The 21,593-nt window shown below is 44.6% G+C and overlaps 1 protein-coding gene across 1 annotated transcript in view; it reads right to left on the bottom strand.

The window, feature by feature from the left end:
* LOC126187723 (uncharacterized) overlaps positions 1-17,630 on the bottom strand; it is a 57,876-nt gene extending 40,246 nt beyond the window's left edge. The window contains exon 1 of the mRNA XM_049928967.1: positions 17,558-17,630. The gene's annotated coding sequence lies outside the window, so the exon portion shown is untranslated. The remainder of the gene's footprint in view (positions 1-17,557) is intronic.
* Between the last annotated feature and the right edge of the window lie 3,963 nt (positions 17,631-21,593).

The following is a 21,593-nucleotide window of genomic DNA, read 5'->3' as shown; positions in this document are numbered from 1 at the left end:
CAGACAGCGGGCGGAGTGTGTAGCGGTGCGCTATGGCGGGATGTCGGTACCGAGAAGAGGAGGCAGGCGGCCGCAAGAAGCGGGGTCGCCCGCCGCCCGCCACTCGCCACTGGCCACTCGCGGTCCCGTGGTAACGGCTCGTAACGGAGACCCGCCGAGCTCGGCCGAGGGCCTAATAGGCCGGCACCGCCTACTTGTCCACACTCTGCGGACCTCTGCTGCCTCACTGTCCAGCAGTTGCTGCGGTGCACATCAAAGCGCTCCACACTATAAATTTATACGTCAGACGAAATTCCAGAGGTTGTTCAGGAATATTTTCAGATTACTTTCGTGTCAAGGACTCTTGGCCCCCAGTGGCTCGTTACAGAGTACTAATGTGATACAGCGAACTTCACATTATTGGGGTGCGGATCATCAGTTTTGCGGATTAGTCGCGCATACTTCTGTAATTTTTGAAGAAAAAAAAAAGAATGCAAAGAGGCCTGAAGTATTTTATTACACTTCCCAGTCACACTAATGTGAGCGCTTGTTAAAAGCCTGAACAACCACCTTCCGCAACACGGACCGTTGTCAGCCGTGCAACAAGAGAGTCAGTGAGATTCTGGAAGACGCCGACAGGGATGTGGAGCCACGCAGACTCCAGTGTCTTGGCTACCTGTACTCTGTTTCTCGTCTGAGGATCCACGGTGCGAACAGCCCGATTGAGGTGTTTGCACAGATTATCAGCTGGATTTAAACCCGAGGAGTTTGGTGACTTGGGGAGTACGGTAGATGCAATCGTACCGAGAAAAAAGAAATTGCATCTAGGGGTGGACATGCTACCCTAGGATAGATGCATGCTAGTGTTGATTCACCGTATCTTCCAGAAACACGAAATCACACCGGGGACGCCACAAAAGTATTCCCTATACCATAACGCTCTCTCCTCCGGCCAGGGTCCTTCCGATGACTGTTGCGGGGTGTCACGTAAAAATGGAAAGCAATAACATTTGCAGACACGCGTTTCTAGCGTGTTGACATCAGAATGAATATCCTGACATAAGAACTGAAGTCCTGATGGTTGTGACTTAGACGTGTTCATTGCTGTAGTAAAAACGCTTTTGAAAAGGCAGAAGACGTCTTTTATTTAAAACTAGGTTATTATTATGTGGTAATAATACGACTCGATGGGCTAACCGAGCGAGTTAACATACCTCTTCCGGGATTCAGGGAGGCGTGCCGGTCCCGAACCGAATCCGTCTCTCGGGTTAACGAGGAGAGCCGGTGTGCTGGACAGCCGGGATGGGCTTTTTAGGCTGTTTCCCAAATGGTTCAAATGGCTCTAAGCACTATGCGACTTAACTTCTGAGGTCATCAGTCGCCTAGAACTTAGAACTAATTAAACCTAACTAACCTAAGGACATCACACACATCCATGCCCGAGGCAGGATTCGAAACTGCGACCGTAGCGGTCGCTCGGCTCCAGACTGTAGCGCCTAGAACCGCACGGCCACTTCGGCCGGCCGCTGTTTCCCACATCCCACCAGGTGAGCACCAGTCTGGTACCTATACCCCGGCTCAGATATGCAATTAACAGATATTTAGAAAATGTTTGCAGCCTTTCGCATGGGGTAATACTAGGCACTGACAGTTGGGGTGTAGGGGGAGGGGGGGAGGAAGGGGAGGGGGAGGAAAGGATGACGATAGGAGGGGGGTCCGGCCGCCCTCTACCAGTAACATCGCCAAATCCGAAAATTGACATGCTGGCCACATGAAGGTACGGGGTAAAGGCCAGGGCAAAGAGGAAAAGATTATAACGTCATACACTGAAGCGCCAAAGAAACTGGTATGGGCATGCGTATTCAAATACAGAGATATGTAAACAGGCAACGCCTATGTAAGACAACAAGGGTCTGGCGCAATTGTTAGATCGGTTACCACTGTTACAATGGCAGTTTATCAAGATTTAAGTGAGTTTGAACGTGGTGTTACAGCCGGCGCACGAGCAATTGGACACAGCATCTCCGAGGTAGCGATGATGTGGGGATTTTCTCTTACGACCATTTCACGAGTGTACCGTGAATATCAGAAATTTGGTAAGACAACAAATCTCCCACACCGCTACGGCCGGAAAAAGATCCTGCAAGAACGGGAACAAAGGCGACTGAAGAGAATCGTTCAGTATGACAGAAGTGCAATCCTTCCGCAAATTGCTGCAGATTTCAATGCTAGGCCATCAAGTGTCAGCGTGAAAACCATTCAACGAAACATCATCGATATGGGCTTTCGGATTCGAAGGCCCACTTGTGTACCTTCGATGACTGCACGATACAAAGCTTTACTCCTCGCCTGGGCCCGTCAACACCGACATTGGACTGTTGATGACTGGAAACATGTTGTCTGGTCGGACGAGTCTCGTTTCAAGTTGCATCGAGCGGATGGACGTATACGGGTATGGAGACAACCACGTGAATCCATGGTTCCTGAATGTCAGCAGGGAACTGTTCGAGCTGGTGGAGGCTCTGTAATAGTGTCGAGCGTGTGCAGTTGGAGGGATATGGGACCCCTGATACATCTAGATACGCCTCTGACAGGTGACGTACGTAACCACCCTGTCTGATCACCTGCAACCATTCATGTCCATTGTGCATTCCGACGGACTTGGGCAATTCAAGGAGGACAATACAATACCCCACACGCCCAGAATTCCTACAGAGTGGCTCTAGGAACAGTCTTCTGAGTTTAAACACTTCCGTTGGCCACCAAACTCTCCGGGAATGAACATTATTGTGCATAATTTGGATAGCCTTTCTACTTGCTGTTCAGAAGAGATCTCCACCCCCTCTACTCTTACGGATTTATGGACAGCCCTGCAGGAGTAATGGTGTCCATTCCCTCCAGCACTACTTCGGACATCAGTTGAGTCCATGCCACGTCGTGTTGCGGCACTTCCGCGTGCTCTCGGGGGCCCTACACGATATTAGGCAGGTGTACCAGTTTCTTTGGCTCTTCAGTGTACAATAGCTCGCTCGTGGAAGAAAACTACAATACACTCCTCTGAAAGTGTTATAGTCGAGACGAATTTATACTACTTTCTTTTGAGTCACCAGTCTTCTCACTGGTTTGATGCGGCCCACAACGAATTCCTTTTGTCGCACAAGAAAGTTTGACAGATGTGTATGGACACATGACCTCAGCAGTTTCGTCCTCTAGTAATTCACACACACTCACACACGTTTTCACGTCAATGTCGCTGAAAAACTTCTGGAATTTTGTCGGTGGGGATGGTGCTCAGCTCATATAGCGTCCAACTGCCGGCAGGCAGGTGAGTCGTGCTGCTTCTAGTCTGCAGAGGCAGCTATAAACAGCGGGAGACGAGGGAAAGTCGGTTGCAGGGCGGACGGCCCGCGGGGACGCTCTGGGGAAGAGAAGCCCGTATATGCCATGTGGGGCGCTCTTGCTCAACTCTCGTGGGACGCTTTCCACCACAGCGTTCGCAGATAAGCTACCCGCGTCCTCACCAGCCTGAAACCTGTGGCGTCGCAACCTCTTCAGTCCGAAAACTTCGTGATTTCAGTTTGCCAGTGTTGCGACTAGGTGTAGCTATTTTGGGTTCTTTAATTGCTCTGGGAGAAGGCTCATCACACTAGAACACATGGATATTTATGTAAGACTGTAGGCTTTCGTGGCCGTTGTCACTGAAGTTAAAATCTTCTGGGTTATTAGGCCGCGTCATGTTTCTTCTAAAATGATCGACGTTTCGACCCCTGTGTTGGGATCTTCCTCAGGATCTTCTTGTGTCCACTACTGCTAGCGTTCTAGCAGTAGTGGAAACCAGAAGATCCTGAGGTAGATCCTAGCAAAAGGGGGCTAACCGTCGATCATTTTAGAAGAAACATGACGCGCCTAATAATCCAGAAGATTTTAACTTCAGTCACATGGATATTTGTTCACTTTATGACATAAATGAATGAAAGATTTACTTAACTTTGGCACACGTCTTTGCCACAGAATTGCTTGATAAGTTACTGCTGTTATTGACTGTTCAAATGGTTCAAATGGCTCTGAGCACTATGGGACTTAACTTCTGAGGTCATCAGTCCCCTAGAACTTAGAACTACTTAAACCTAACTAACCTAAGGACATCACACACACCCATGCCCGAGGCAGGATTCGAACCTGCGACCGTAGCGGTAGCGCGGTTCCAGACTGTAGCGCCTAGAACCGCTCGGCCACTTTGGCCGGCCTATTGACTGTTAAAGCATCACTTGATGCACAAATTAACAAACTGTTCTCTTGCAGTACAGTGTTCCACATTTAAATGAAGAAGTCCATCAGAAACTTGAACTGTACAAGGACGCTGATTCCTGCAGATGTCTGGAACTGGTCAGAGCTCCTGCTAACTCGACACTATATTGACTTCAGTGTGAGGGAACTGCTATTATGAGAGGCGGGCGTGGTCTTCAGTAGCGGCTCGCATTCGTCATTGCGGGTTTTAGCAGGCCCTTATCTGTGGTACGGATTGGCATTGCCAATTCTGGTATGGCAACGCGATCACTGTATGATACCACAGAAGCTATCGTGCAATGTCTGCCTGCAAGTACTCACCCATTTCGCGTACTCTCTTCATAATATGTATACGGATCGTAGTGAAAAAAGAGCGTCGCCCATACCAGCTTTCGTAAAGGACTATACTTCCCTTGCTCATTGCGATTCAAGTTGTCTCAATCTTCCTGTCAAATTTACGCTGCGTGTCAGACCAGGACTCGAACTTGGAATGTTGTCATGTGCGAGCAGTGCTCGCACCGGCTAAGGTATCCAGGTACAAGGACGACCCACCCTCACATCTTGACTTCTACCAGCACCTCTCTCCTACCTTCCAAATTTCACAGAAATTCTGGTGCATACCTTGAGGGATTACTACTGCTACTAGAAAGAATACTGTGAAGTAATGGCTTAGTCGCAGGCTAGGGAATTATTTCCAGAATGAATGTTTCGTTCTACAACGACGTGTGTACTGTTTCTAAACTTTCTGGCAAGGTTCCAGGATCGATTCCCGGTCTGGCACGTAGTTTTAATCTGCTACGAGGTTTCAAAACAGCGCACGATCCGCACCAAAGTGAATAATTCATGCCCGATTTGTGTATATCTGCTCTATGAATAGTATCCGAGGCTGCACACGGATGATAACGTTCAGTCGACATGGATCTTATCAGAAATGGCGCACTTCCTCCATTGGACAATGTTAAGGGAAGGTATTAGCGGCTAATTTATAGCAGAATGTCTCAGACTTCGCCTGAAAACCGATATCAGCTGTAAGTAATTTGAACGCCCCCCTCGCTAAACATGTCCTCATCTTAAACAGTACACTTCCCTTTGAGAAAAATTTCGCTCAGTCTCAAAGTACGATTGCACCCATGATGTGTTTCAACTATACAAATTGTAAAAGATAGCTGTACCACACTGATGTAGGGCAAGTCGAGATGAGCTGTTTGAGACAGGACATTTGTGGTCTATCAAGCGGGGAAACAACATCAAATCAGCTTACAAAAGACACCGAAACTGCAGCGCATGCGCATCACACGCGATTTTCAATGTTCTCTCGCTCTCTTACGCCATCCGTTTCATCGGGTATTTCGTAAACACTATTAGTTTAAACTGTCCCGTGAGGGTGATTAAAGGAAAAAAGACTTTTGCAGACGTTAATGCGAAACCTAATTACATTTGCAATTCGATACAAACTTAATGCTAACAAGCCTAGCAGTTTCGTGGCAAGAAGGACAGACAAACAAAACAATTTAATTATTAATTTTATGCTGTTGAAATCCACAATATTTTGAGGTAAAATTTACACAAACGTCTGTTTTACACTTTGTAAGGGGTTTTCAATATTCAAGGAGGACTTTCTCCATAATCGTACTGGGCGCATGCGCTGTGGCTCAGGGGGCTTTCGTAGGCCAATTTGAAGCTGTTTTCCGATTTGTCCTATGCCAAAATATTTGTCTCGAATTCACTTACATCACTGTGGTACGTTGTAAACAGCTATTGTTAACCCCACATCTTCCTGTGTACACCTCGACTTACAGACATAATTCGACGGGACTTTAAACCCTAATCGTCTTTCCTCCCTTTTTGGTGTTGTTAACCCCGTCAGCGGCTGTGTACCTTGAGGAACAACTTTTCTACCGAAAGCTTAGCATTTGGAAGGCGAGCATGTAGTAATCGGCTACCCATTGATTTCACGAAGATCACTGGCGGCCCTTGGAAACTAGCGACATCATGGGAGGATGAAGCAGTGAACAGTGCATAGAGAAATTGATCTCGCACAACTCTTCCACTCTTTTTGGACAGCATAGCATACTGTCTGCTACACCTGTTTTCGTATCTGTTCTGATGTATTATAACAGTGTCGTATGAGTGGGCAATCCAGTTATCAATGCGTCCGTGTCCCCAGAACTCTAGTAACAGTGTCTGAAATTAAACTTCTAAACTACTACTTCTAGCCGGAGTGTTATCTGGAAGAAGATGAAATTAGAATTTGAAAAGTTGTTCTTGGTTAAGCTCTTAAATGTCACAAATTGATAGGAATGTATGAAAAGGAAGGAGAAGAAAAACTTATTGTGAGATCTTTGGTACGGAATACTCTAGCACGGCACAGTAACGATAAAAAGTCGCAGTACATGAAATAACTAGTCTCGAAGGTCGAAGCATGATATAGTCGCATGTTAATTCGGACCCTAGCGTTGCCCAGTAAGGACATGAACCATTATAATCTCGCATTGGTATATGAGAGTATTGGTTATCCATAAGAAAACTGTTACCTGGTTTTTTCATTCCTATGTAAACGCTGTCACTTTCGACAGGAGAATAAAAACCAAAAACTGACCGCTTATATGATACATCAAATACTATCAGATGAACAAGAGGGTAGCGATCGAAAACAAAAGTTTCGTACTGTAAATGCTAGTAGAACAGAAATTTGTATCAAGGGAAGGAAATGCAACCTGAAGCCTAGTTTTGAGTGAAAGTGACGTCCTTGAGGTACAATGTGCCTCTTCAAGAAACAGCAGGCGGGTAGAAGCCGCTTTAACTGAGTAATTCCTGAAGAGGAAGCGTCAGATTACAACTCAGGAAGGTTTGTTTTTGCTGGAGTCACGATTATTTCGCGCCAGAGAAGTGAGTGTATCTGGAAGTGAAAGCTGAAATTGCGTCTCGATTAAACCATTGCAGGTAGGCAGGGAGTAAAAAGACAGAGCTCCTGCACCGCATCATCACTCACCTGCAAGTAGGCACTGCATCCTGTTACAAACATTAAACGTGCAATTGGCTGTCGTAACTTTCTGTTCTTTGGGGATAGGATGACAAGTGGGATTTCCGATGAGCTCCTGAGCTAATGGAACATTAAATTTCAACTCTAAATCACACAGTTACTGATAAACTGCGTTTAATTTACCATTAATTACATGTGGTTGAATCAGTATTTAGTATTCCACTAACTACATAACAATGACGTCCTCGCCATTGTTATAAAGACCTAAAACTGAAATCCTGAGCATCCGTTGATACAATGGACCCGAGAAATTGCAGGAGAATCACTAGAACAGTAATATAAAGGAAAAGAATCACACTCGGCTGGTTAAATTCTACTTCTATTTTCGGAGGTCACGATTCATCTTTAACTTCCGTAGAGGACTGTCGATATTGCTATGATTTTGTAAAATTTTATTCGTGATCTCCCTAGCCTTATTGCTCAGTGTTATCTTCATTATTCACCTGACACAGTTAAATCTTTCCATTTTGTGAACTGTGTCTACTTCATTTAGGTGTTACAGACGGCACCCTGAACACTTGTTCAATAGTTTTACCTTCTAACGTAACGCTGCACCTAACAGCTTCGATCCTTTTTTGTAGAGATGAGCGCATTATAATTCTTGATTTTATTATATTTTCCTCCAAAGTACATGCGGCTATTGATAGGGTACATATATATTTACATCTACATAATCACTCTGCAGTTCACAATTAAGTGTCAGGCAGAGAGTCATCTAACCACATTCAAGCTATTTTTCTCTCTCTCTCCACTCTTGAACGGCGCGCGGGAAAATCGAACACTTAAATCTTTCTGTGCATGCGCTGATTTCTCTTATTTTATTATGATGATAATTCCTTCTTATGTATGTGGGCACTAACAAAATATTTTCACACTGTGAAGAAAAAAGTTCGTGATTAAAATTTCACGAGAAGATCTTGCAGCAATGAAAACAGCCTTTGTTTTAATGATTACCATTCCAATTCGCATATCATATCCGTGGCGCTCTCATCGCTATTTCAAGATAGTACAAAACTAGCCGCCCTTGTTTGAACTATATGATGCGGATCCCACACCGCACTGTGACATGTCAGAAGAGAACTAAAAAAAATAGCGTAGGCAGTCTCTTTAGTAGGCCTGTTGCATTTTCTTACTGTTCTGCCAATAAAACCGTAGTCTTGGTTTGCTATCTATGAGATCGTCCCAATTTAAGTTACTCGTAATTGTAATCCCTATGTATTTAGTTGAATTTGCAGCCTTTAGGTATGTGTGATTTATCATGTAACCGGCATTTAACCTATTGCTTTTGGTACTGTTGTGGATGACTTCACACTTTTCATTATTTAGAGTCAATTTCCACTTTTCGCAACATACAGCTATCTTGTCTAGATCGTTTTGCGATTTATTTTGATCATTGGATGACATTATGAGACGGTAAATGGCAGCATCATCTGCAAACAATCTATGAGTGCTACTCAGATTGTCTCCCAAATCGTTTATGTAGATCTGGAACAGCAAACACTTCGTTAGGGGACGCCAGATATTACTTCGTTTCACTCGATGACTTTCCGTCAGTTACTACAAACTATGACGTTTCTGACAGGAAATAACGAACCCAGCGGCACAACTGAGACGATAGTCCATAGGCAAGCAATTGATTAGAAGTTGCGTATTAGGTGGGGTGTCTAAAGCATTTGGATATCTAAAAACATTGAATCAATTTGGCATCCCCTGTCAATATCACTCATTACTTCGTGAGAATAAAGAGCTAGTTGTGTTTAACAAGAACTATATTTTTTGAATCTGTGTTGGCTGATTGTCAATAAATTGTTTTCTTTTAGATAACTCATAATGTTAGATTTCAGTATATGTTCCAAAACATTACTGCAAGTCGACGTTAGCGGTATGGGTCTATAATTCAGCGGATTATTCCTACTTTATTTCTTGGATATTGGTGTGACTTGTGCAACTTTCCAATCTTTACTTACGGATCTTTCAACGAGCCATCTGTTGTATATCATTGCTAAATGTGGAGCTATTGTACCAGCAGTCTCTGAGAGGAACCTGACTTGTATACAAGCCATCTATCCCTGTTTTACCCTATATCGATTCCATTCGATCAAGGTGGTTACAACATCTGTTTTGTCTCCGTCACTCCTCGCCACCAAGTTTTTGTTGCCTGCCGGCACTTGATACTATTGTGGTTACAATATTCTCAACTTTAGTTTCAGTTGTTTAGCGTTTGTTGCAGCTATGAGAGTATTCTTTCAGACTCATCAGTCGAATACCTCTTTCCTGCTTCTCAGTGACAGTATGTACGGGTGGTAAATAAAAAACAACTGAGAGCGTACTGGACAGGCTTTAAAGACACGTGATACAGGTATTGATAGACGGGTCAATGCGGAGTATTGGACAATGGCGGAAAGATTTTGAATATTCGTTTTAGAATTTTTTCGGCAGAAACTAATGTAAATTACGAAATAGCAGTGCCTGTTCACTGCTACTTCACATTTATTTGCCAATACCACGCCTTCGTCTCTCAATAAATACGTCATTTGTGAACGGAAATATACGGGTGCAGCTTGTGACACATGGACGACGACATATGGAATTTCGGGTCTGATCCGTGCACGGATAGCCGAAGCGTTTAAGGCAACGCCTTGCTTAAAGTGCCAACTGTATTGTCGGGTCCTGGTCCGACACAAGTTTTCCTTGTCGCCATTCCAATATACAACATGATTTTGATTCATGGTCGCTATTGCGAATACTTCCCTGTGCCGTAAATTACTTAGAGGGAGGAAAAGAAAGAGTTATTGTTCGTCCCGAAGAGGGAAATGCTCCGACGAAATGTATCTCCCAGTGGTTAACATCGAGATAGAGGGAGAGAGAGAGAGAGAGAGAGAGAGAGAGAGAGAGAGCTGGCGATGTAGGTGTTTGTCAGCCTGCGCGTGTCGCATAGTTGCGTAGCACGCGGGGAACGCGGATTCTGTGGCGTCTGCAGGCCGGTTCTTTGACCTCCGCCTCCAGCGTTTCCGCGAGTCGGGACAGGGCATTGCCTCCACCCGCCACGGCCAGGTGCTAAACGCGCAGCGGGCTGCTCCGCGGCGAAGAGATTGCCGGTCTCGCTTTCCGACACGGTAGCGGATCCAGCTTCCAGCTCCTGTCCAATGATCTGCGGTACAATCAGGCTGTGCATTTCTGTTATTCATGTACTGCAATTTGGCATTCTGACCGGCTCTAAAGCTGACTATGGATCCAGGGAAATGAGTCTGACGCAAATCGAAACCTCGCGTCGGATCAATGGCCGCCGGTCTGGCTGTGGATTTTAGGCGGTTTTCAGTATTTCTTGTGGTAAATTCCGGGCTAGTTCCCCATCTACGACACAGAAACATGTGGCACAAACATTAAAAATGTGAGTATACACGGAAAAAATTGGCTTATTCGTAGAAAAGTGGCGTAGACGTCTTCCACATGGCAACGCAATTCCGTGTTAGCAGGAATGACTTCTGGCAACGGAATTAATCGTGGATAGAGAATTACTTATCATGAGCGAGTCAACGGCTGAAAGGAAAGAAGAAAATTTGGAATTCTACCATGTCATCTCTAACGAGGAGTTCATAGTGGGAGACGGCCCAGATTTTGAATTTTTCACGGAGAGAAAACTCTACATGCGCACCCGTGCTCCCCAAGCTGCTGTACGGCGTTAGGCGGACAGTATCAGTTTCATAGTAACGATTTTTGTACGATGTGACAGAAGTGTGAAAGAGATTTGCTTCTTGAGTCTCTTTGAGACGTCTGCTCCGAGGAATTTAGGAATAAGTATTTCCGTCGTGCACAACGCGTGAAGCTTCAGCCAGCGGAATTCTAATAGTATTTCCACGAAAATCTAACACTGTTTTGAACACATCCATTACGAATCGCATAGATTTCCTTCGAATCTTCTTAATCTCACCAGTTAGCCAATATTGCCAAAGGTCTCACGAGTATAGGTCACACGCGTGTTTTGGAAGTGGCTTCCTTCGTGCACGAATTACAATTTCACAGTATTATTTTAGTCAATCTGTCTGACATTCTCCTTTCCACTCCTAGACTTCTGTAGGCGCTCCCCATCTTGCAATTATGAATTAAATACGGCATTACTTTTTTACAACACAGTTGGCAATTAATAGCTGGAAGCATTCACAATTGTAAACTATCTGTGAATAAGTTTCCAGAGTGGTTAATAATTAGAACGATGACATAGAACAAACTGTAGGCGAGGCATATGCCAAGTTGAGATTCATTGAAGAAAGAAATGTGACTGACACAGGAAAATGAGAGAGAGAGAGAGAGAGAGAGAAAGAAAGAGAGAGAGAGAGAGAGAGAGAGAGAGAGAGAGAGAGACAGACAGAATGAAAGATAGAGAGAGAGTGAAAGAGGAGGGAACGAGATGAGGCGCTGAAGACCACACGATGTCGACCGACTGCCCTGTGTTCCTCTGCCGTGTGTCAGAGAGAGTAGTGCTGTTAAAATTGTGTGAGTAAACAGTCCAAGAAGAGGCAAACAATATGAAAAATTTAAGCTCATACGGAATTTGAATGATATTTCACCTACTAACGGAAAAGGTGCGAGAGGGACATATAATAGTAGTACACGATGCATCCTCGGCTACACGCCAGCGGCCTACTGGAGTATAAATACAGATGTAGGTGTTGAGCCCTAAACATCTACATCTATATTTATACTCCGCTAGTCATTGCATTAACCGTCGATGACCTGCATTTCTAACTAAATATTGCAAGAGAGCCAATAGTTGTTCGTGGGCAGTATCAGAAAGGTGTCGATGTTGTTCGCCTTGTCAGTTACATCTATTGTGAACAACAAATGTCCTACCACTCTTTTAGGACGTTCTACCGAAACTACATTAGCTTCTGATGGTGTCTTCACTGTGAAGACTTCATACTGAGCTCTGTTGATAGAGGAATCTCCGGCCTCAAGTTCATACCAGGTCTGACGATACTCGGACAGCTCGTTTCTGATTGCCTGGGTAGCAGTGGCATATTGTGTCTGTGCGAAGCACAACTGACGTTGGGGTTGCATATCGTTCAGGCGAGGCAAAGACAGTTCTGTGCGATCTGTGAAGTTGCAGTTTATGCCGTTGCTTAAAACTTAATGTAACGTAGACTGTCAGTGTGGCAGGGAAATATAAGCTCCTTTATTAAGCAATTTTTGGTTGTACAGGTTCACCACATAAAATCTTTTAGCCCGAATTTACACATTCAGATGACTACTGAATTCGGCGTTCTTTCTTAAATTTGGCAACTTTTAAAATTTATTTGTTTTTCAATATAGTTGAAGAGAGAAATGTACATCATTTTTTCCCTCTGCTCATACGTACACGCATTTAACAGAATAATCTACCCAGCTAAATAATCTTAGTACGGCCGGCCGGGGTGGCCGAGCGGTTCTAAGCGCTACAGTCTGGAACCGCGCGACCCCTACGGTCGCAGGTTCGAATCCTGCCTCGGGCATGGGTGTGTTATGTCCTTAGGTTAGTTAGGTTTAAGAAGTTCTACGTTCTAGGGGACTGATGACCTCAGAAGTTAAGTTCGAAATGGCTCTGAGCACTATGGGACTCAACTGCTGTGGTCATAAGTCCCCTAGAACTTAGAACTACTTAAACCTAACTAACCTAAGGACATCACACACATCCATGCCCGAGGCAGGATTCGAACCTGCGACCGTAGCGGTCGTGCGGTTCCAGACTGTAGCGCCTTTAACCGCTCGGCCACTCCGGCCGGCAGAAGTTAAGTCCCATAGTGCTCAGAACCATTTGGGCCAATCTTAGTACGAACGTCCAGTGCACTAAACCAGGGGATTAGCTCTTCTCCAACAAGGCTGGAATGTTCTCGTTCCTTAATGAGTGGAAACTAATAACCTTTCAGTGCCAGTAACGTTATTATTGATTAAGACCAACCCATAAAATTATTATCATGCAATTAGCTTGTCAGTTTTTTGATGTGTAACTTCTCACTCTCTGGACTTCATATCACACCAAGACCTATCGAACAACTTTTCCTTTCTTTGATCATGTGATGTTTGAAGACCTGAAATGCGACATTTCTGTCGGCTAGGTGTGTCCCAATGAATTTTTTGCACTGATTTTCAGTGGGTCTTCGAATTGAATTTCCAATAACCCACTTGTTATTAAGAAAACAGTGTGTACAAACTCGTGAAAGATTGTTTTATTACCATGAAGAACAAAAAAAAAGAATTTTATTCTCTGCAATCTTTTAAGTACAGCAAGTTTTCGGCAACTAAGCTGAAACATTGCACATTTAATGATACTGCCAAGCACAGGAGTTCGGAGAACTGTCAACGTGTTTATGTCTGCAGCGATTAAATTCATTGTCGGATGAAAGCGAGAAAGACGGAAATCGACAGCGCGCACTCCAACTAAAATACGATAGTTCTTTCATGGACCAAGCAGTCATTTTCTAACGAATCTCATACAGTAGTGAAACAATGAGCTCCAGGCATTAAGTATAGAAAATTAGGAAATCTAAACTGTGTACGCCCTTCTGTCTCTGTATACTTCAAAAAAATTCTCGAGAATATGAGAACTCCATGTCAGTACACGTGTAACAGAAAAATCATTAATATTATAGCAATTTTCTTCTGTACCAAACTCCTACCGAAGCTTCTTGCTAAATGATATTTTACAGTTGTGTGAAAATTTATAGCACCGAAAAACCTGTCTCATGAGAACGAATGTCGAAGAAGCCACTCTGATAGAATTCTACAACAGGGTGACAGCTCCCAAGTCATTCTGATTTCATAAACGAAATTTTACACTGAAGCTGATCAGTACCACAAGTCATGAATGGAAAAAAATCTTTCAAACAGACATTAAATAAAAGTACCTGAGCTACTCAGCAAGGAAGAAACTCTTCTGGACTAATCATAATCCCTGCACACCTTTTTGTCTGTTGTTCCAGCTGATTGTAAAATTCCCAGTTAATGATGCTTCTGCTGGTGAACCGAGCCTGACTGTTTCAGACGAACGTTCATTCGCGCAGTATTTGCAACAGTGTATCCTGTCCCCAGATAAGTGGTCGATTGGTTAGTTCTTGCTTACAGCTTGACGATCACGTCTGCCACTAGGGTGAGAATGTGGTCGAGCGAACAGTGCAGTGTTTGATAAATAGAACTAGTAATCCGTAAGAGCTCTGTTCAGATCCTCATCCGAAATTCTGAATAATGTCTTTTGAAATTACCTCGACGGGGCGCTGATACAGCTTCTTCGATAAGGACGCAAATGATCCTTTTCCTAATTTTTCTCCAACCGGGTTAGGCTTCTTTCACTAACAGGCCCAGTGACGACTGGATCTTAAAATATAGTTTTCCTTCTTCCTTTCTGTGAGTGAGTAAAGTGCCTGGTTGCACCGTACTTAGGTTTTCATGAGAACTAAGCACTTCTAGCTTTCGTGAACTCGAGGTAGCGTCACTATCGTGTTAAATGGAAACTGAGGGTTCGAATCCACCTCGCACATCGCCATTGGTATTGAATGTGCCACTTCTATGCGTGCAAGTTGGATGAATAATCTCATGACGATGCAAAAAAACTGAAAACTTCCTCGAAATAAGTTGGATTTAGACTTTATGTACAGAGGCTGGACAAATGGATAAACATCCGAGGACCTCTTTTTAAATAAAAAAAGGAAGAAACTATACGTCTCACGTCGCGTGGTAGCAAGGTTTCCTCTTGTCATGCGAAGGAAGGTAGATTAGGATTTAAAGTCCTGTCGATGGCGTGATTACCACTGATGGAGCACGAGCTGGGATAGGAGAAGGATGAAGAAAATATCCCTTGTTGACTCCTTCGATTTCACTGTATTGGTTTTGTCATTTTGTTGAACATTATTGATTTCGGTACACTCTGTCCTATCAAATGTGGTTGTAAAATCAAGTTAATCGAAATAAAATATATCTGTTGTGGAAATCTGTGTATAGATCTTCTGGCCAGGCACAGGCGGCATCAGAGACAGACTGTAGCCTTCCGCAATGCCACGCCGCCGGTCAAACTCCACCACCTCGCACTAAAAGGCTGTTGCTAACGAATCGTCAATGCCGTGGCATTGCATGGGTTTCAGTTTGCGTATCATGCGGACACTGAATGTTGACGAGATCTACAGACGGATTCTCACAGGGGTCATATCTTAATTTGACTGATTTACTATAGTTTCCAGGCACACTTGGTAGTGGGACACAGTGTCCCGAAATCGATGTGGGTAAATCAAATAATAAATTAGTACAGTGAAGTCTGAGGAGTCAATTACAGATCTACATCTATACTCTACAACGTACTGCGAAGCGCATGTCCGAGTGTGCTAAGATTTCTTACAGTTCCATTCAAGTATAGAGCACGGGGAGAAGGACTGCTTAAATGCCTTCGTGTGTCGGGTTCCTACACGAGCGGTACATGAAGGGCTATTCGAGGTTCACTGAAATGAATTAACTGGTTCAATACAAACGAGTAGTTAGATGGGAACTGTATTTAGTAGTGTAAGTGAATACTCATAGCATTTTCAATCTGAAGACAAATGGCTTTGAGCACTATGGGACTTAACTGCTGAGGTCATCAGTCCCCTAGAACTTAGAACTACTGAAACTTAACTAACCTAAGGACATCACACACATCCATGCCCAAGGCAGGATTCGAACCTGCGACCGCAGCGGTCGCGCGGTTCCAGACTGTAGCGCCTAGAACCGCTCGGTCACTCCGGCCGTCAATCTGAAGACAATTTTGCGGATGTGTGTCCTAAAATGCGTACGTGATAAAGGTCGAATGTTATCTTGCTATATTTTTCAATCCTTTCAATTTGTGATGGCTAAAAAATTTATGTCTTTATGCTAGACTCTAACAATGAATTTAAAAAGTGCTGGTACTTGAAACTTTGTAAGTAGGCTCTCGCCAGATAGTCTCCATGTATCTTCAAGTATGTGCCAGTTCAGTTTTCTTAGGATATCCGTGACGTTCTCCCGTGGGTCTAACAAACCAGTGACCGCTAATGCTGTCCTTCTTTGTATATTTCAAAATCCACTATTAGTCCTATTTGGAGTGGGTACCAAATACCTTAGAAATATTCTAGAACAGGAAAGGTATAATTATGACTGCATACCCCTGAGAAACATGAGGAACGACAGAAATTGTTAAAATGGTCCGTGAACTATTCACTAAAACCATCCCAGCATTCTTCAAAATCTATTTAGAGAAACCACAGAAATTTGACCCCCGCTCCTCATGAGTGCGAGTTTCCTTCGATAACAGCTGCGACAGCTCCCTCGGCCAAGTCGCGAGAATGTTGAGAGCTTACCTCCTGTGCTAGGACTATACGTAGTAAATGATGATGTAACTAAATATTGTGTATTGCTTTACTCTTTCCCGGTATAAAATCAAAATGATGCACATCGCACGCGAGTATTTGTCAGTGAGCATAAAGTCGATTTTATAGGATAGTGTACGAGTGCTATTCGGAATGTAATGTCCGATTGGTCGCGGAATGGAAACCACAGTGGAAATCAAAATGTTTTATTTGCAACAGTTTGCTACATCTTCCACCTACTTCTTTGATTTGTCCGACTTAGACATTTGTCGTAGTGTTGTACCAACTTCCCAAGACCCTCGTCAAAGAAGGAAGCTGCTTGAGTTTTCCGCCACTTCTCCAAGCTTGTCTGAAATTCGTTTTCCGTGCCGAAATGTTGTCTTCGTTGCTAGAGGTTCATTTGTGCAGAGATGAAGATTAGAGAGAGCCAAGTCCCGGGTATATGGTAGATGATCAAACACTTCCTATCGAAAACGCTGCAGTGTGCGACCGAGCACTGTCATGAAGAAGAAAATGCATGACAGATACGTTACGTAGGGTTGCATAAAATCAGGCGAAATCTCGCGGCAGGCACCCATACTAGGCTGGAGACGCTATTGTTCCATGAGTCTTTACGTGGTCACCGTGTGCTCAGAGCTGAGCAGAGCGACGTGACGCGATCGACAGGCACAATAGAGACATTGCCCAACACGTCCGTGCAAAACTTTATCGGATTTTCACTGTTGTTTCCATTGCACAACCTATCAGACCTTACTTTCCGACTAGCCCTCTTAATACTATTGAGTGCGATTTGCAGCGGGATCCCGCGGGTAGGTCAGCAGTCAGCTGCAGTAGCGACTGGCGCGTAGCGATCAGCTGATGCTTCCCGCACACGGGCCACAGCGCAGAGAACGCCGGGACTTACCTGTGGAGTGTGGAGAGAGAGCAGTTGCTGTGGACGCGACCGCTGTCGGGAGTCGACTGAAGTGCGCGCTGGTGGCGGCGTGCGCGTATATAGCCGGCCTACATCCTCGCCTAACCTACATCTGGCGCACCCCTTCCACCGGCCCCTCTCCCTCGCGGCGCGAGGCTCCGCCCCCTCCGCCTGCAACCCCCGGCGTGGCGAGCCGCGGCTACTCGCGAGAAGCGAGCGCGTCGGCGCGTCGGCGCGTCCGCCGAGGAGTCGCCGTGTCAAGGGCTCCGCCGGCTGCAGGTGGCGCCGCCGCACTTTCGCGCCACTTTCATCTTCCTCGCCGGGGCGACCCCTGCCACGGCTCCTCGAAAGCGAAGATGAGCTCAGGTCTCCTGCGGCAGGGCTACTGTATCTACATCTACGTCTACATCCACCCCGCAGTCCACCTTACGGCGCGTCGCGGACGGTACCCCATACCAGTCATTACCATTCCTCTTCCATTCGCAAAGAGAACAGGGGAAAAAGGCTGTTAGTATCCCTCGGTATTAGCCCAAATTTCTCGTATCTTCGGGGTCCTTACGCATAATGCATGTTGGAGGCAACAGAACTGTTCTGTAGTCAGCTTCATATACCGGGTCCGCAGCTCGTGGTCTCGCGGTAGCGTTCTCGCTTCCCGACCATGGGGTTCCGGGTTCGATTCCCGGCAGGGTCAGGGATTTTCATCTGATCCGAGATGACTGGGTGTTGTTGTGACATCCTCATCATCATCATTCATTCCCATTACGGTCGGAGGAAGGTAATGGCAAACCACCTCCGCTAGTACCTTGCTAGTACGGCGGTGGGGCATCGTCCCCTACGCCCTGTCAAGGAGTATGGGACCTCATCATCATCATCAATATAAAGGTCCGCAGCTCGTGGTCTTGCGATGACGTTCTCGCTTCTCACGCACGGGGGCCCGGGTTAGATTCCTAGCGGGGTCAGGGATTTTCCCTACCTCGAGATGACTGGGTGTTGTTGTGTCGTCTTCGTCATCATTATTCATCCTCATTTCGGCCGGAGGAAGGCAATTGCAAACCACCTCCGCTAGAACCTTGCCTAGTACGGCGGTGGGGGTTTCCCGCATCGTCCCCTACGCTCCTTGGAATATGGGACCTCATCATCATCATATACCGGTCTCTAAACTTTCTCAATAGTGTTCCTCGAAAATTACGTTGCCTTCTCTACAGCGATGCCCATTTGAGTTCCCGAAGCATTCCTGTAATACTTAAGTGATATCCGAACCTAACGGTAATAAATCTAGCAGCCCGCCTCTGAATTACTTCTATGTCTTTCTTCCATCCGACCTGCTACGGAGTAGGGTTCCATATGCGGTCTCCTTTACAAGTGAACCACACTTTCCCAGAATTGTCGCAATAAACCGAAGTCGACCATTTGCCTTTCCTACCACAATCCTGACATGCTCGTTCCATTACATATCGCTTTGCAACGTTACGCGCAGGTATTTAAACGATGTGACTGTGTGAAGCAGGACAGTATTAATGCTGTATTCGAACATTACTTGTTTGTTTTCCCTACTCATTCGCATAACTTACATTTCTCTACATCCTCCTACAGTCACTCAACATCGACCCTTTACCATACGTCACAGCATCATCAGCAAACAAACGCAGATTACTGACCACCCTGTCTGCTAAATCACTTATGTATACAGTGAACAACAACGGTCCTATCACACTTACCTGCGGCCTTCCTGACGATTCCCTTGTATCTGATGAACACTCGCCTTCGTGGATAACATATTGGGATCTATTAGTATTTAAGATATCTTCGAGTCATTCACGTGTCTGTGAACTTATTCCATGTACTCATACTTTGTTTAACAGCCTACAATGGGGCATTGTGTCAAACGTTTTCCGGAAATCTGGAAATACGGAATTTGCCTGTTGCCTTTCATTCATAGTTCGCAGTATATCACGTGAGAAAAGGGCGAGCTTTCTAAAACCATTCATCATTTTTATTTGCAGCTCCTTGTGTTGGCCGTGTCTGCAGTTAAAATTGTTGGATATGAGGTCCGCCAGTTGTGCAAAACACATGTTTCGGCACCACTGTGCCATCATCAGAGGGTTTTAGTTTTTATTTATTCTGTAATGTGAAAATTTTTCTTAAATGATTATAAAATTATGTGGATGTTTAGTTCCAACAATAGATCGTTTCTTTTTGTAAATACCTTGACATTTGGTGTGCATGAATTTTCCGGATCACTTGTGTGCTAATTACTACAGGTAGGTTGCCATCTGCAACCAAACGATGTTGATGAGAAAGTTTTTTGCTGGGAGTTAACCTATCTTCCAGAATGTAATTTAGGTTGTCGCGATGATTTAACAAACAGATTTAACAAAAATGTTCACATTACAGAATAAATAAAAAGGAAAACCCACTGATGATGGCACAGTGGTGCCGAAACATTTTTAGGTACTGAGACAAAAAACGGTGTTTTGTATAACTGGCGGACCTCACATCCAACAATTTCTAAAACCATCTGATCCGTGGACATAAGCCTCTCGGTCTCAAGAAAATTTATTATATTCAAACTAAGAAGATGTTCGGTGATTCCGCAGCAAACCGAAGTTAAGGATAATGGTCTGTAATTTTCCGTTCTTTTACACTTCTTATACAAAGTCGCTTGGGACTTTGCGCTGGGCTATAGATTCACGATAAACGCAGGCTAAGTAAAGGATCAATGTCGTACACAGCTCTTTGAAAAACCAAACTGGGTTTCCATCCTGACCTTGTGACTTATTTGTTTTCAACTCTTTCAGTTGTGTCTCTGCTCCAGGGATGTTTGCTACCGTCTTCTATACGGAAGTCTATTCGATGGTCAAACGAAGGTATGTTTGCACGATTCTCCTGCGTGAATGATTTCTTAATGGAGGAATTTAAAACTTCGAGTTAAGTTTTGCTATCTTCAACTGTCACCCCAGATTGCTCTACAAGTGACTGGATGGAAGCCTTAAATCCACTTAGAGATTTTACGTAGGACCAGAATGTTATCGGATTCTCTACCAGATCTTTTGCTAAGGTATGTCGGTGGTAGTAATCCTATGCTTCGCGCATAGATTTTTCCTCAACCGCACGACTCTCTACTAACCTTCTCGTCATTCGCACGTTCTCTTTTGAACCGAGAGTACAACAGCCTCTGCTTCCCCAGCATTTTTCGAGTCTCGTTATTAAACCTCTATCCACTTAGTTGGCACATAATTCCCCATACCACGATTTACAATCTGCTTTAACTTTGTCCACCAACCCTCTACATCCATCCTGCTGGAACTAAGTGATGTAATTTCACACTATAAGTGAGATGCTAACAACTGCTCATCTGCTCTTTCTAGCAGTAACACTCTCCTAGCCTTCTTAACTGAGCTATTAACTTTCGAAACCATAGTTATTATAATGGCATCATCATCCTAATCCCTGTTTCTATACTGACGTTGTCGATAAGGTCCGGCCTGTTTTTAGCTACAAGGTTTAAGATATTTCCATTGCGTGTGGGTTGTCGAACTAGTTGTTCAAGAATGTTATCAGAAAACGTGTTCAGAAGTACTTCACATGACTGTCTGTCTGTACCCCCTGCAAAGAATGCATAGACATCCCAGTCTACACGGGGTGGGTTAGAGTCACCTCCAACTAGTAACGCATGATGTGGAGATTTCCGCACTACTGAGAGTAAACTTTTTTTGAATGACTCTAGAACTGTACTAAAGAATCGGGTGCCCGGTAAAAACATCCAACAATTAACTCGGTTTCACCTATACCTGTTATACGTGACCAGATAGCTTCACTGTCCCACTCAACTTCGAGCTCAGTAAAGACAATATTTTGTCAACTGCAATGAACACTCCTCCTCCTATGGCCTCTAATCTGTCTTTCCGACACACGTTCCATGACTCGCTTAATATCTCAGCGCAGCCTTCCACTTGGGGTTTCAGCCAGCTCTCGGTCCCAAGAATAATCTGAGAGCGAGAACTTTCCTCGAGGGCAGTAAATTCGG

Source organism: Schistocerca cancellata, chromosome 5, assembly GCF_023864275.1.
Source record: "Schistocerca cancellata isolate TAMUIC-IGC-003103 chromosome 5, iqSchCanc2.1, whole genome shotgun sequence".
In the NCBI taxonomy this organism is placed as follows: domain Eukaryota; kingdom Metazoa; phylum Arthropoda; class Insecta; order Orthoptera; family Acrididae; genus Schistocerca; species Schistocerca cancellata.
This window is presented reverse-complemented; position numbering and strand designations above follow the sequence as displayed.